Source organism: Bos taurus, chromosome 16 (genome assembly GCF_002263795.3).
Source record: "Bos taurus isolate L1 Dominette 01449 registration number 42190680 breed Hereford chromosome 16, ARS-UCD2.0, whole genome shotgun sequence".
Classification (NCBI taxonomy): domain Eukaryota; kingdom Metazoa; phylum Chordata; class Mammalia; order Artiodactyla; family Bovidae; genus Bos; species Bos taurus.
In genome coordinates, this window is record NC_037343.1 from 26,273,953 (window position 1) to 26,286,941 (window position 12,989).

Sequence of the window (12,989 nt, forward strand, 5' to 3'; positions counted from 1 at the left end):
GCTTTGGAACTAATATTTATTCCAGTAGTGGTGAAGGCTTGCTGTAAGTCGTCCCCTTTCTCCTGTCTGCTGCTTCTTATCGTGCACCATTTCTGTGACAAAGATCAGAGTACTCAACCACGCCAAGCAGCCCAGACACAATATCTCAATTCCCAAACTAGATAAAGTATAGGAGAGTGTTTTGAAAATTATTAAGTGCCATGCAAACAATATTATTGTCACTACCACCAGCAGAGCTGGTCAATTACTACAACTTTGTTTCCCCCACATGAGAAAGGGCTGCAAAAAGCCTCACTAAGAAACTCACTGAAAAGTCTCCATGTTGTGTTTGGAACTGGTCACTAGGTGTTGCTATTTGTTAAGGTAACATATTACTAATCTTTGCCCCTTGTTTCCAGAAATGCCTGTTTTTTTTGTTTTTTTTTTTAAGAGGTTCTGAGATTGCTTTTTCTCTATGTGATTTTGAGTATAACCCATTGTATTTCCCATAATTTACAGTGCAATAATTCAAAATTACATGGGGGAGATAAAATGTCCTTAGGCCTTAGTTCCGGAGAAGGCAATGGCACCCCACTCCAGTACTCTTGCCTGGAAAATCCCATGGCCAGAGGAGCCTGGTAGGCTGCAGTCCATGGGGTCGCTAGGAGTCGGACACGACTGAGCGACTTCACTTTGACTTTTCACTTTCATGCATTGGAGAAGGAAATGGCAACCCACTCCAGTGTTCTTGCCTGGAGAATCCCAGGGATGGGGGAGCCTGGTGAGCTGCTGTCTATGGGGTCGCACAGAGTCGGACAAGACTGAAGCGACTTAGCAGCGGTAGCAGCAGGCTTTCGTTCTCTCTTTCCTCCTTTCATATCTTTGAGTTTAACAATGATCTGTTTGATTGCAATGCCTGCCAGGCAGATCACTCCTCAATCCCTATTTCATTCATTCAACAAATATTTATTGAATATTATATATAGGCTGTGTGCAATATGGGTGACCTGGGTTTCATCCCTGGGTAGGGAAGATCCCCTGGAGAAGGGAATGGTTACCCACTCCAATATTCTTGCTTGGAGAACTCCATGAACTGAGGAGCCAGGCGGGCTATAGTCCATGGTGTTGCAGAGTCAGACACGACTGAGCAACTAACACTTCACTTTTCACTTTTATATAAGCTAGGCATTGAACTAGTAATTGCAGATACAAGAAATAAATAAAAGTTTCATCCCTCATGCAACTTAACTCTGACAGTTCTTTCTTGGACAACAGATCCGCATTTTCAACTTTCTGGTGGGAAATGAACTAAACAAACACATGTGTCTCTCTAGGTCCTACATAGCAAATCTCCTGCCATAGCATCCACGTAGCTCACCTGCATCTCAAACTCATCATATTCAGCTTGAATACCATCTCTTGACTTGAATGGAGCTATAACTTCTCTGCCAAGCTATCGAGCTCAAAAAAGTTCACTTTTCCCTTTTTTTCCTCCCACTCCAAATTGACTGTCATATCTAAGTTTTGAAAAAGGTTTCCCCCTTCATCTCCTTCTCCAAAGTGACTAGCATTCAGATCTTCAGTCCCTTTTGCCAGGGCCACAGTGAAAAACTCCAACTGACTTTCCTGTCTCCTTTCCCTCTTACTTCCAACATATCCTCTACACTGTTGCCAGAGTGATTTTCTTGAAGAGTGCTTCATCATATGACTCCCACCTTCACTTCTTATTCTAACATATTTAAACCTCTCTTTAGCATTGAAAGCTCTTCTCCATCATCTGACTTCAGCCTACAAATCTGCACTCTACCTCTAAATTAACAAAAAGTGGATGAAGAAATATTTACACCCTAGCATCAGACTAAGGCACATGGAGTAGAGAGGTGAACAAAACCAGACCTCTTTTCTCAGACTAAGCTGGAGAAAGTTATTAAATAAATGTTAAGGACTGAATTGTACCTTGCCCGCAATTTCTGCGTTGCAACCCTAACCCCTGGTACCTTAGAACGTGACTGTATTTGGAGCTAAGGCCTATAAAGAGGTTAAATGAGGTCATATGTGTGGCCCTAATCCATCATGACTGGTGTACTTACAAGAAGAGGAGTGGCACCATGGATGTGACAACACAGAGAAGAGGCCGTGTGAGGACAGAGCCAGAAAGCAGCCATCTGCAACTCAAGGAGGGAGGTCTTGGGAAGAACCAAACCTGCTGACACCTTGATATTGGATTTCCAGTCTCCAAAACTGTGAGAAAACACATTTTTGTTGTTTAAGTCACCCAGTTGGTAGTGTTTTATTATCCAGTGCTAGCAGGCTAATATAGTAGGTAAATAAAAAATATTTTTGGAAAGAGACTGCTGACCTGTATATTGGGACCACAAGGAGGGATTAGAAAACTTATTTCTCTTTTGTAAGCCCAATAGTATTTGCCCTTGGTATTTTCTTCACTTGGTACACTCTTCTCTCTATCCTTTTTTTTCTTTTTAATTATTGATTTATTTTGGCTGCCCCAGGTCTTAATTGCAGCCTGTGGAATCTTCAGTCACTGCTTTCAGGATCTAGTTCCCTGACCAGGGATTGAACCTTGGCCCCCTTGTATTTAGAGCATGGAGTCTTAGTCACTGGACCACCAGGGAAGTCTCTGTCTTATCTTTACTATCAAAATGCTACCCATCCTTTAAGGCCAATGCTATTACCAACTCCTCCACAAAGTCCTTCCTCTGTTCTGAACTTTATTTGATTTGCCTTTCCTTTTGGTTTCTGTACCATTTGGGGAGTCTCTTTCTGATAGTCTTCATCTTCCACAGATTTATTTATGAATTTGTAATTTGACTTATCCCTTCTTCCCAACTATAAGTGCCTTAATAGGAGGAAATGTCTCTCACTTATTTTTATATTCCTTATGGGACTTATTGCAGGAAAGTACACATAATAAATGCTCAATAAATGTTTGTTTAATTTGAACAAGAGGTGAATTCTGCTAGAATAAAGAGAATTATACATTTCCCCTTGACATTTTAATGAGGATATGTGATTTGTTGTTTTCTGTAAAAAAGAAGAACATAAACAAACGTCCATGTTCTGTTCTCTTGATTAGAAGATTCAGCTGCCTCACTGCAGGCTCTGTAGCTCCCTCAGTTTCTCAGTGTGTTCCTTCTCATGACGATATTGGTGAAGGAGATACTTGGTCAATTTCTTCAAAGCCACATCATCACGGTCAAAGTAGTAAGACTTTAGATTTAGAGGGGATAATCCTGCTGAAGCTGTTTCCAAAGCAAACCTGCTTTGGATAAAGCTGACTCTCCAAATTTCTAAGTCAGGAATTGTCAGTTTATCTACATCTAGAGAAAGCTTGGATGAAACAGATATTTTCGGAGCTGATCCTTAGCACACAACTCTGAGAGGATGATCTCTAAGATTTAAAACAGTTGATATTGAAGTTACTTTGGAAGCTTAGCTTCTGGAGAAAAAGAACTCCTACCTAGAAGTTGAATTCTTTCTTTTTTCCCATCCTGTAATATTATGACCTCTGCTTCTGAAGACTTTTTTCTGTCTCTTTTGCCAAGATCTCTTTCTTAAGATCTAGTCTACACCTTAAGACTTCAGGGAGTCGAGAGAACACCTTCAGAATTCCCTTACTGTCAATCACAAACAAGTAATCTCAACACTAAATGTCTTCTTTTTTGTCTTTTAGCTAAGCCTTAATGAAAGTATGGGGCTTCCCTGATAGCTCAGTTGGTAAAGAATCCGGCTGCAATGCAGGAAACCCTGGTTTGATTCCTGGATCGGGAAGATTGCTGGAGACCACGCCAGTATTCTTGGGAATATTCAATGGAAACCTTTGCCTGGCTCAGGCAAGAGGTGGGATGGAGGGTGTCCAGTAATTTATTCTGAGAGAAGAGTGGGGAGGATAGGAGAAGCAGGAAGGCACATGCAGGAGAAGCTCCAGAGAGGGATTTCAAAGACCCTGGTGCCATAGCACCATCAGCCTCCCCCAAGCTGCTCCAAATAAGTACAGTCCAGGCCCTGCACTTTTATAGTATAAGACACCCCCCTACACACACACACACAAACACACACACACACACACACACAGGCTTGCTTTGGAAGCAGCTTCAGGGAAAGTCCCTTAGCCCTCATCTAACCAGATCACTGCCAGAGCCTCCTTTCTTTAAACGGAACCTATAGCAGGCCCTGGGTCCTTGATCCCTCATTCCCTGAGGCATCAGCCCACTCGCTCATCAGGCCTTCAGGAACGCTCTGATGAGGCTGATGGGCTGGATAGGCCTGCAGCCCTTCATCTGGTTCCAGAGGTATGTCCCGCAGCTGTATGATCGATTGTACTCAGGCTGGCTACATACCGAGCCCACGAAAATGTTGCTCAAGCTTGGGTCTCTTTTCATGTTCTTTAGGAAGATTGTATGCATGCTAAGAAATGTTGAACAACAAAAATACCACTTTTTTTAAAAGTTGGAACATTTCTTCTTACTTACTGTTCTCCTTTTCTACCTACTCTCCTTTTAGTCAGGAATTTTCAGGTTCAAAGAAGCTAAAATAGTGGTTTGGGGGTTTATAATAGATGTTATCAAGAAGACTTTAAAAGTGCTTTTTAAAGTACTATATTCCTTATACTTATATTTCAATATATAAATGTAAATATGTCTCCATACAGTGCCAAACTGTACTTAAAATGTCACTGTCAACTTAATGGACAATCATAATCCAAAAGTAATTATAATTCTCAGTAATTACAATGGCACCATTAAGCTCGTCATGTCTCAAGATTTGTTCTACATGAGAAAGATTGTAACTTGACTATCCTTCAACAACCTGGGTTATTACATAATCGCACTCTGAAACTCATGACTGGTGACACCATAGATATTTAACAAACTCTATTTGATTTTCTTATCCTGATCATATTTCCTTCTTCCTCCTCTCTAAAAAAAGTATGATTCAGGGTGAGAGTATGGGCTTGGGCAAGGAAGAGTAAACTATTCTGGAAATATTTCAAAAGAAAGAACTAATTCCAATTTTGTTTTGGCAATAGAAATGGAGCCTTAGGCAAAAATCTGTAGACCGGTTGGCATTCCTGAAGCTAAAATAAGCGAGACCTGAATTTTTCACTCTGTAAACCTTGAAGAGAAGCAAACATCTTGGGCTGGCTCGGATAGAGGGGGTTTCTGAACTGTCCCCTAATGAAGTGAACTGAGATGGGTTGAGCCATGCAGCATATTCTTTGCAGCATGCAGCATAAAGTTTTCACAAAGGCAGCATATTCTTCATCTCTAATATATTGTGGCAACTTTGTCTACATAAAGTTTCTGAAGATAAGACCCAAATCACCAAACTATCCATGAGCACACAGAAATTATATGTGAAATTGTGTGTGTGTGTGTGTGTGTGTGTGTGTGTGCGCATGCGCGTGTGCATGCCCGTGTGAGTGCTGTGTCTTAGGGGAAGAGGTATACATTTTTCCTCATGTTCTTGGAAGGGGCCATGACTGAAATGAGGTTGAGAATCACTGACCTCTGGGTGAGGTTTAGAAAATAAAAACTAGCAGCCCAAGAATAAAGGATGCTGCTACCAAGACACCGAAGGAGTGGGGGGAGGCAGCCGCAGAGCAACTGGTACTGCAGCATCCAGAAGCAGAGCTGTTGGTCCCCCAAAGACAGGATTTATACATTTTAAATACTCTGAGCGCAATTTGCCAGAGTCATTCTTGGCGGGGGGCCGATGGGAGTGGGGGTAGGAGGTCAGGCTCACACAAATCATCCACCCAAGCCCTTTGGAGAAAGGGAAGATGCCTGCTGTGGACTGTGGGCAGGTAGACACTTCCACAGACACTCAGAGAGTGAATGAAGGGAAGTGGCCTGGCAGAATTCATGAGACCTTAACCAAGGACGGAATGAGGGACTGGTCACTTAGACTGATATTTCAGGTCTTTGGGTTATGATGTGGACAGAGGCCATTGTTCTTCAAAGGAGCACATCTTTCATGTATTCAGTCTCAGGTGGGAACTCAAGACACATGATGACACTGAAACAGCTGCAGGAACTTGGAGGAGGGGGAGGAAAAAGGGGACAGAGGGATGGGGGAGGTTGGCAGAGGGTTACTGCAATGCAGTAAGTCCCCTACATACGAACCTTCAAGTTGTGAACTTTCAAAGGTGCAAATGTGCATTCCATCAACGTCAGGCATGAGTGAAACTGTGGCTTGCCCTCCACCTCCTATTGCTGACGATCCTTTAACTCTACCATCTCTACCTCCTCTCCCTCCTCCAGTCAGTAACTCTTCCATCCTGTTCACTGGACGCCAGCTCCTGGATGCCAGCTGTTGTACTGTACTACTGGACTTTCAAGGTACTGTACTGTAAGATTAAAAATGTTTCATTTTTTGTGCTTGTTTGTTTTTTATATATTGTTTGTGTGAAAAGTATTGTTTGTGTTACAGTACAGTATAGTAGTAGTTGGGCACCTATGCTAACTTTGGTGAACTTACGAACAAATTGGATTTATGAACATGCTCTTGGATGGGAACTCGCTCATATGTAGGGGACTTATTGTACGGGACTTGCACCAAGCTTCACACCTCCTCTCGGAAGGATGGAAAGGTCTGGAGCTATCATGCTGGCCTGGCAAACTCTATCTTCTATAGAAGACCACTATTACTGCTCCTTTTAGTTATTTCTTGAAGGATTTTTTTTTTTTTTTAAAGAAAAAGAAACATTTTTCAGGGAAATAAAAATATCCCTGGAGGATCAATGTTTAAGACTTCTTTAGCTAACACCTCAATTATGAGTCAAAACCATGACAAGTGTTGGAAACAGGGAGGAAAAATGGGTGGGTTGATAAATATGTTTCATAATTGAGCCTTAGGAATTTACCTCTTTGAGAATTCTGTTCCAGCAATATCAAAAGTTATTAGTGGCCCACATGTCAAAGGTTCAGTGGTCATATATTTGAAATAAAAATTTCCTCAAGTGATCTGACAAGTCCAAGTGTACTTACATGGATAATGGGATAAGATGTTTGAGATTAGAGTGAACTTTAGCCGAAGGTGGCCGACTCCTTTTTAGTTTGTAGGGTTACACCCTTCCCAGCCTACAATTAGATCTACTGGCTGGAGGCCATGTGAACTGTAAGACAGGAATTTTTCCTTGCCTTGAAAATTGTAGGAAAATTACTGCTTCAAAATATTATACTTTTTATTTGGGCACTTTTATTGAAAGAGTTTCATCTTATTAAATTTTACTTTATTTTCCTGTATTTCAAAAATTCAATTACTCTGGTGTAGTTCAAGAAACGGAGAAGGCAATGGCACCCCACTCCAGTACTCTTGCCTGGAAAATCCCATGAACGGAGGAGCCTGGTAGGCTACAGTCCATAGGGTCGCTAAGAGTCAGACACGACTGAGCGACTTCACTTTCACTTTTCACTTTCATGCATTGGAGGAGGAAATGGCAACCCACTCCAGTGTTCTTGCCTGGAGAATCCCAGGGATGGGGGAGCCTGGTGGGCTGCCATCTCTGGGGTCGCACAGAGGTGGACACGACTGAAGCGACTTAGCAGCAGCAGCTGCAGCAGTTCAAGAAAAAGTTAGATTGGCTGTAATAAATTCATTTGACTCACTAATGATGAACTTGAAGAAGGCACAGTGGATTGTTCTTGACATTTTGAAGGACATGTGTAGGCCTGGAGTACTGGGAGAGTCCTGAAGTGAGTCCAGTTTTCAGAGAAACTGATGATTTTTAGGTTTGGAAAGAATGTTATCTACCTCTGTAAATTGAGATCTCTTTGGGATCTTAAAAAGAAAAAAAGCAGGAAAAGTTTATCTTTCTCTTTGGTCTGTGAATAAACAGGAAGAGAAAGGTGAAAACTGAGTTAACCGAGTAACCTAATATTTTAAGTGTTTCAAGCTGATTTGGCCAAAACAGTTTATTATTTTTGTTAATTAAAAAAAAAAACTACATTTCACATCATGACTGAATGATTTCAATATTTTAAACATCCATTTGTTTTGTTAAAGTCACTATGAGTGATTTTATTTTCAGTCTTATTCTTCTACATCTGCTTTTTACAAAACGATTCGTGTCACCCTTTTATGTAAAGTACTCAAGTCTGAAAAAGGAAATAGCTTCTTAAATGAAAAGAAGTATTTTTCAAGCTATGAATGCTGTGTATCAAGGTAAAAGTGTTAGTGCTTTTACTGCTGACTTTGTTCATTTTATGAATTATTTAACTAAACGTATTAATTTTAGATTTGGAACTGTTTGACAGCTAGCTTTTCTGAATCATCTAGAGTTACTCACCTCACTGTTGAGTGTCTATTTTTTCTTCTAGTCCCACTGGCCACTCCTTAACTCTCTCCTTGTAGCACCTACCTTTCTTCACTTACCATTTTATCATTCTTCTGTCTATATATTTGACTTTCTTTAGTAATAGGAAGAGATTAAATTTGCATTTTTCAGATCTCCCAGTTGGAAGAATGACCCCTTGTGCACAATACAAGTGAAATTGAGCTCTTCCTTCTATGAACTTTTGCAAAATTCATTAGCTTGGAAATCATGGGAATTCCCTGGCGGTCCAGTGGTTGGGACTCTGTGCTTTCACTGCCAGGGGTGTGGGTTTGATCCCTGGTTGGGGAACTAGGATCCCACACACAGTGGAGTGCAGCCAAAAGATAAGAATAAAAAGAAAACCAATGTTTGGTATATGGTATGTATATACACGTTTCTTCTTAGTTTAAAAATTGATGAAGTGAGACTTCCCTGATGGTCCAGTGGTTAAGACTCCATGATGCCAATGCAGGGGGCGCAGATTTGATCCCTGGTTGGGAAACTGAGATCCTGCTTGCAGGGCACTGTGGCCAGAAAAAATAATTGATGAAATGATAATATCGGAGTCTACTTTGAGTTCATTTACATCAAGCAAAATACATTTACACACACACAGGCTTTTCCCTAGATTTCTCTTGGACAGTTAGGCTCATACTAGGTTGCTGCTGCTGCTGCTGCTAAGTCGCTTCAGTCGTGTCCACCTCTGTGCGACCTCATAGACAGCAGCCCACCAGGCTCCCCCATCCCTGGGATTCTCCAGGCAAGAACACTGGAGTGGGTTGCCATTTCCTTCTCCAATGCATGAAAGTGAAAAGTGAAAGTGAAGTCGCTCAGTCGTGTCTGACTCTTAGCAACCGCATGGACTGCAGCCCACCAGGCTCCTCCATCCATGGGATTTTCCAGGCAAGAGTACTGGAGGGGGTGCCATTGCCTTCTCCGAAGGAACTAGGTTATCTGGTTGAAACTCTCACTCATTTCTCATTAAAGTAATGGCGGCAGATGGTCACTCAGCTTCTGCTTGAAGGCTTCAAGTAATTGGCCACTCCTTCTGCCTGTTTTGAGTTGCTTTTATTTCATTGATTTACTTATTTGTTCATGTATTCATCATTTATTGAACACACACTATGTCGATCACTGCATTAAGGCAGTGCTGTGAAAAAGATTGTCATCTTTTTTGGTATATTTCTTGTCTCCCTGGAAGTCTGAATTCCTATGCTGCTGCTGCTAAGTCACTTCAGTTGTGTCCGACTCTGTGCGACCACATAGACGGCAGCCCACCAGGTTCCCCCGTCCCTGACATTCTTCAGGAAAGAACACTGGCGTGGGTTGCCATTTCCTTCTCCAATTCCTATGAGGAGAGACAAATAGTGTGGTCCTTAAAGTCTTCAAGATATGAAGTCCTTTAGTGACAAGAGTCGTTACTTGTTCTGGGAGGGCACTGGGAGGCTTCAGAGTCATATCTGGGATGGTCTTGAAGGTTGAGTGGGCACGTGTGAGCTGAAGAAGGGGCAGAAGGAGGACATTCCAGGCACAGAGGAAAACACATGTGCAGACATTCAAAAGGAAAGACTCAGAAGACATTGGTAGTGGTAATAATGGTGGTTAGAGGTTCATTTCATGGGAGCTTTTAGCAGGGAAGTAGGTTTTGTCAGAGGGAATGAAGAGACAGAAAAGTATGGGGAAACGTAGAGAGGAGAAAAGTGGAGGATAAATCTGGAAAGAAAGTTAGAATTTGGAAAGAAACCCATACCTGCTAAGGAATTAAATTTTACCCCATAAGCTACATGAAGTTGATGAGTGTTTTCAAGTGTAGTGCCCCTTGGACTGCAAGGAGATCCAACCAGTCCGTTCTAAAGGAGATCAGTCCTGGGTGTTCTTTGGAAGGACTGATGCTAAAGCTGAAACTCCAATACTTTGGCCACCTCATGCGAAGAGTTGACTCATTGGAAAAGACTCTGATGCTGGGAGGGATTGGGGGCAGGAGGAGAAGGGGACGACAGAGGATGAGATGGCTGGATGGCATCACTGACTCGATGGACGTGAGTCTGGGTGAACTCCGGGAGTTGGTGATGGACAGGGAGGCCTGGCGTGCTGCAGTTTATGGGGTTGCAAAGAGTCGGACACGACTGAGCGACTCAACTGAACTGAACTGAATAATTGCTGTCGCCTATGTTGCAGTTTCAATATGCTAGGCATTGTCTTTTAGATCTATTAACTTATTTAACTTTTATACCAATCCTATGAGGCAAGTACTGTTATCATCCCCATTTTAAGATGAAGAAGCCAAGAACAGAGAGGTTAATCAAATACTTAAAGCCACGCAGCCAGTATATGACAAAGCTGAAATTCGAACTAAGTGAAGGAGTTTTGGAACTGAGAGCGATGTGGACTGTGATCCAGAGTTAGTGGTGAGAAGTCCAGTCTGCAGGCTGTTATAAACTGCAAAAAATGGAGTTTATACTGAGACAGCGGTTGAGATGGAAAAGTACATCAAAAGGATTCTGTGCCAAAATTCTATCTCTCACATGCTAGTTATGGGATTCAAAGCACTCTGAGTTCTCTAGGATGATTTCATCGTTGATTATAACCTTGATAAAGAGTCTCATTAGAAGAATTTAAAAAGTATTTATTACGTGCTTGCTACATGCAAGGCTCTGGGCAACTTTGCTTTACTTTCAGGTATCATTCGCTTCATTTTTATTACAACCGATTTTCCTTGCAGGAATATAGTTTAGATTTAAACTGTGGCTCTGTATTTTCTCAGTGCACAAGTATTCCCAGAGAGATGTTCTTTTATACTTTCTGACCAAACTAAAATAAGCTGCTCAGTGTCTTGCTATGAATCCCTGTCAGTAAGAGGCTAGGGTTTTGGCAGGGTTTTGGTGGACAGTGGACCAAACACTAATGCTTTTAGTAAGTAATTTTAGCCCAAACACTCTCTTCTTGTTTCAAACTTTCCCTGGGCTAGTGGTAGCCTGCCTAAGGACTGATTGTTCCTGACTTCATTCTCTGCCCGTGCCCTCTTCATTCTGCACAAAATCCCTCTGTGTAGGGAATGGGAATGGGAGGAGGTTGAGTGTTGCTGCTCACATTAGGATCCTCCAGTTGGTCTACTCTGAGGAGGCAAACCAAGGCGATTGTCTGACTTTTCTTTAAGGAGATAGGTTGGCTGTCACTGTCCAGGCATTGGCTCGATTTATTTTGCCTGTGAGCAGATATGATATTTGTTTGAGATCCTTTCAACAAATGTTGACTGAGCACTATTAAATGCTAGGTTTTCTGCTCAGTTCTTTGAGTCAGAGATGAATAAAACATGGTTAGTGACTTTAGGTAAGTTACATTCTAGCTTCCTTATCAGCCAAGTTCCAGTCAAGAGAAAGGAACCACACTAGTTATCTCAACAGAAAGAATTTAGTATTGGAAATTTGTTAAATGGGTGATAGACCACTGCAAACAGAAAAGGGAGCCTTGAAATGACAGAGAGATAGTGGATGCAGGAAGCAGCTCAAGACTTTAGGGCTCTGGAAACAAAGGGAGGAACAGTCTGTGGAACGAGGGTCTGGGACTTGGAAGTGAGGGGGCATTTCTGTAGGGGATACTCTGAGGGGCCTGATGAGGCTGGCTCTGGGAGTTGGGTAAAAGGTGGTAACTCATTGCAACAGCCATTCCAAAGGGAAGGGCCACCATAAATGATGCTGACAGGAAATAGGAAGTAGACAGGAAGGAACAAGTCCCTTCTTTGTCTCTTTCTAATGTCCCCTACTGGCAAAACCTAACAGAAAGCAACTGCCAAAGGAGAAATGTCGGCCAGGGCTGACAGTGGAGACAGAAATGCAAACAAATCAGTCCTTCTAGGAGGGAGTCCAGGGTGAGCCTAAGCTGGAACTGAGACACCTTGGAGCATGTTGCAAGTTGGATTTCCAGAATTTGATTTGTATGCTCCTGTGTCAGAGCCTTTGCCCTGTCTGTTCTTTCTGTCATGGCAAGCTTTTTCCCAGACATGCCTTTTTTTCACTTTTCAACCCTCTGCCCCAGTGTCATGTCTTGATGGCTGTAATTGCAACCTCCTACTCTTTTGTTGTGCCCTATTTTTCCCTAAGTTGTTTATCACCATGTTACATAAATGTTGTGTTTAGTTGCTAACTCATGTCCAACTCTTTTGTGACTCCGTAGACTGTAGCCCACCAGGCTCCTCTGTCTATGGAATTCTCCAGGCAAGAATACTGCAGTGGGTTGCCATTCCTTCTCCAGGGTATCTTCCTGACCCAGGGATGGAACCCACATCTCCTGCTTGGCAGGCAGATTCTTTACCACTGAACCATCAGGGAAATAAACATTAAATTATAATAAACATTTATCATCATGTTAAATAAATTAATATATTAAATTGTAACAAATGCAACATATTTATTTATTCCTTTATTGTTTATTTCCTTCTCCTCTCATCCCCTGCCCTTCCTATTAGAATGCAAATTCCACAAGGAGCTTTTGCCTCTTGTTTAACGATGGATCTAGAACTGTGTGCTCTCTGGATATCTGTTGAATGAACAAATGAATCAATGCACGCTTGGTTGAGGAGGAATAAAAATGTTGTATGGGGCAAAAGACTAATAAGACTGATTTAAGAGTACTTCCCTGGTGGTCTAGTGATTAGGGTCCCGTGATTCCACTGCAG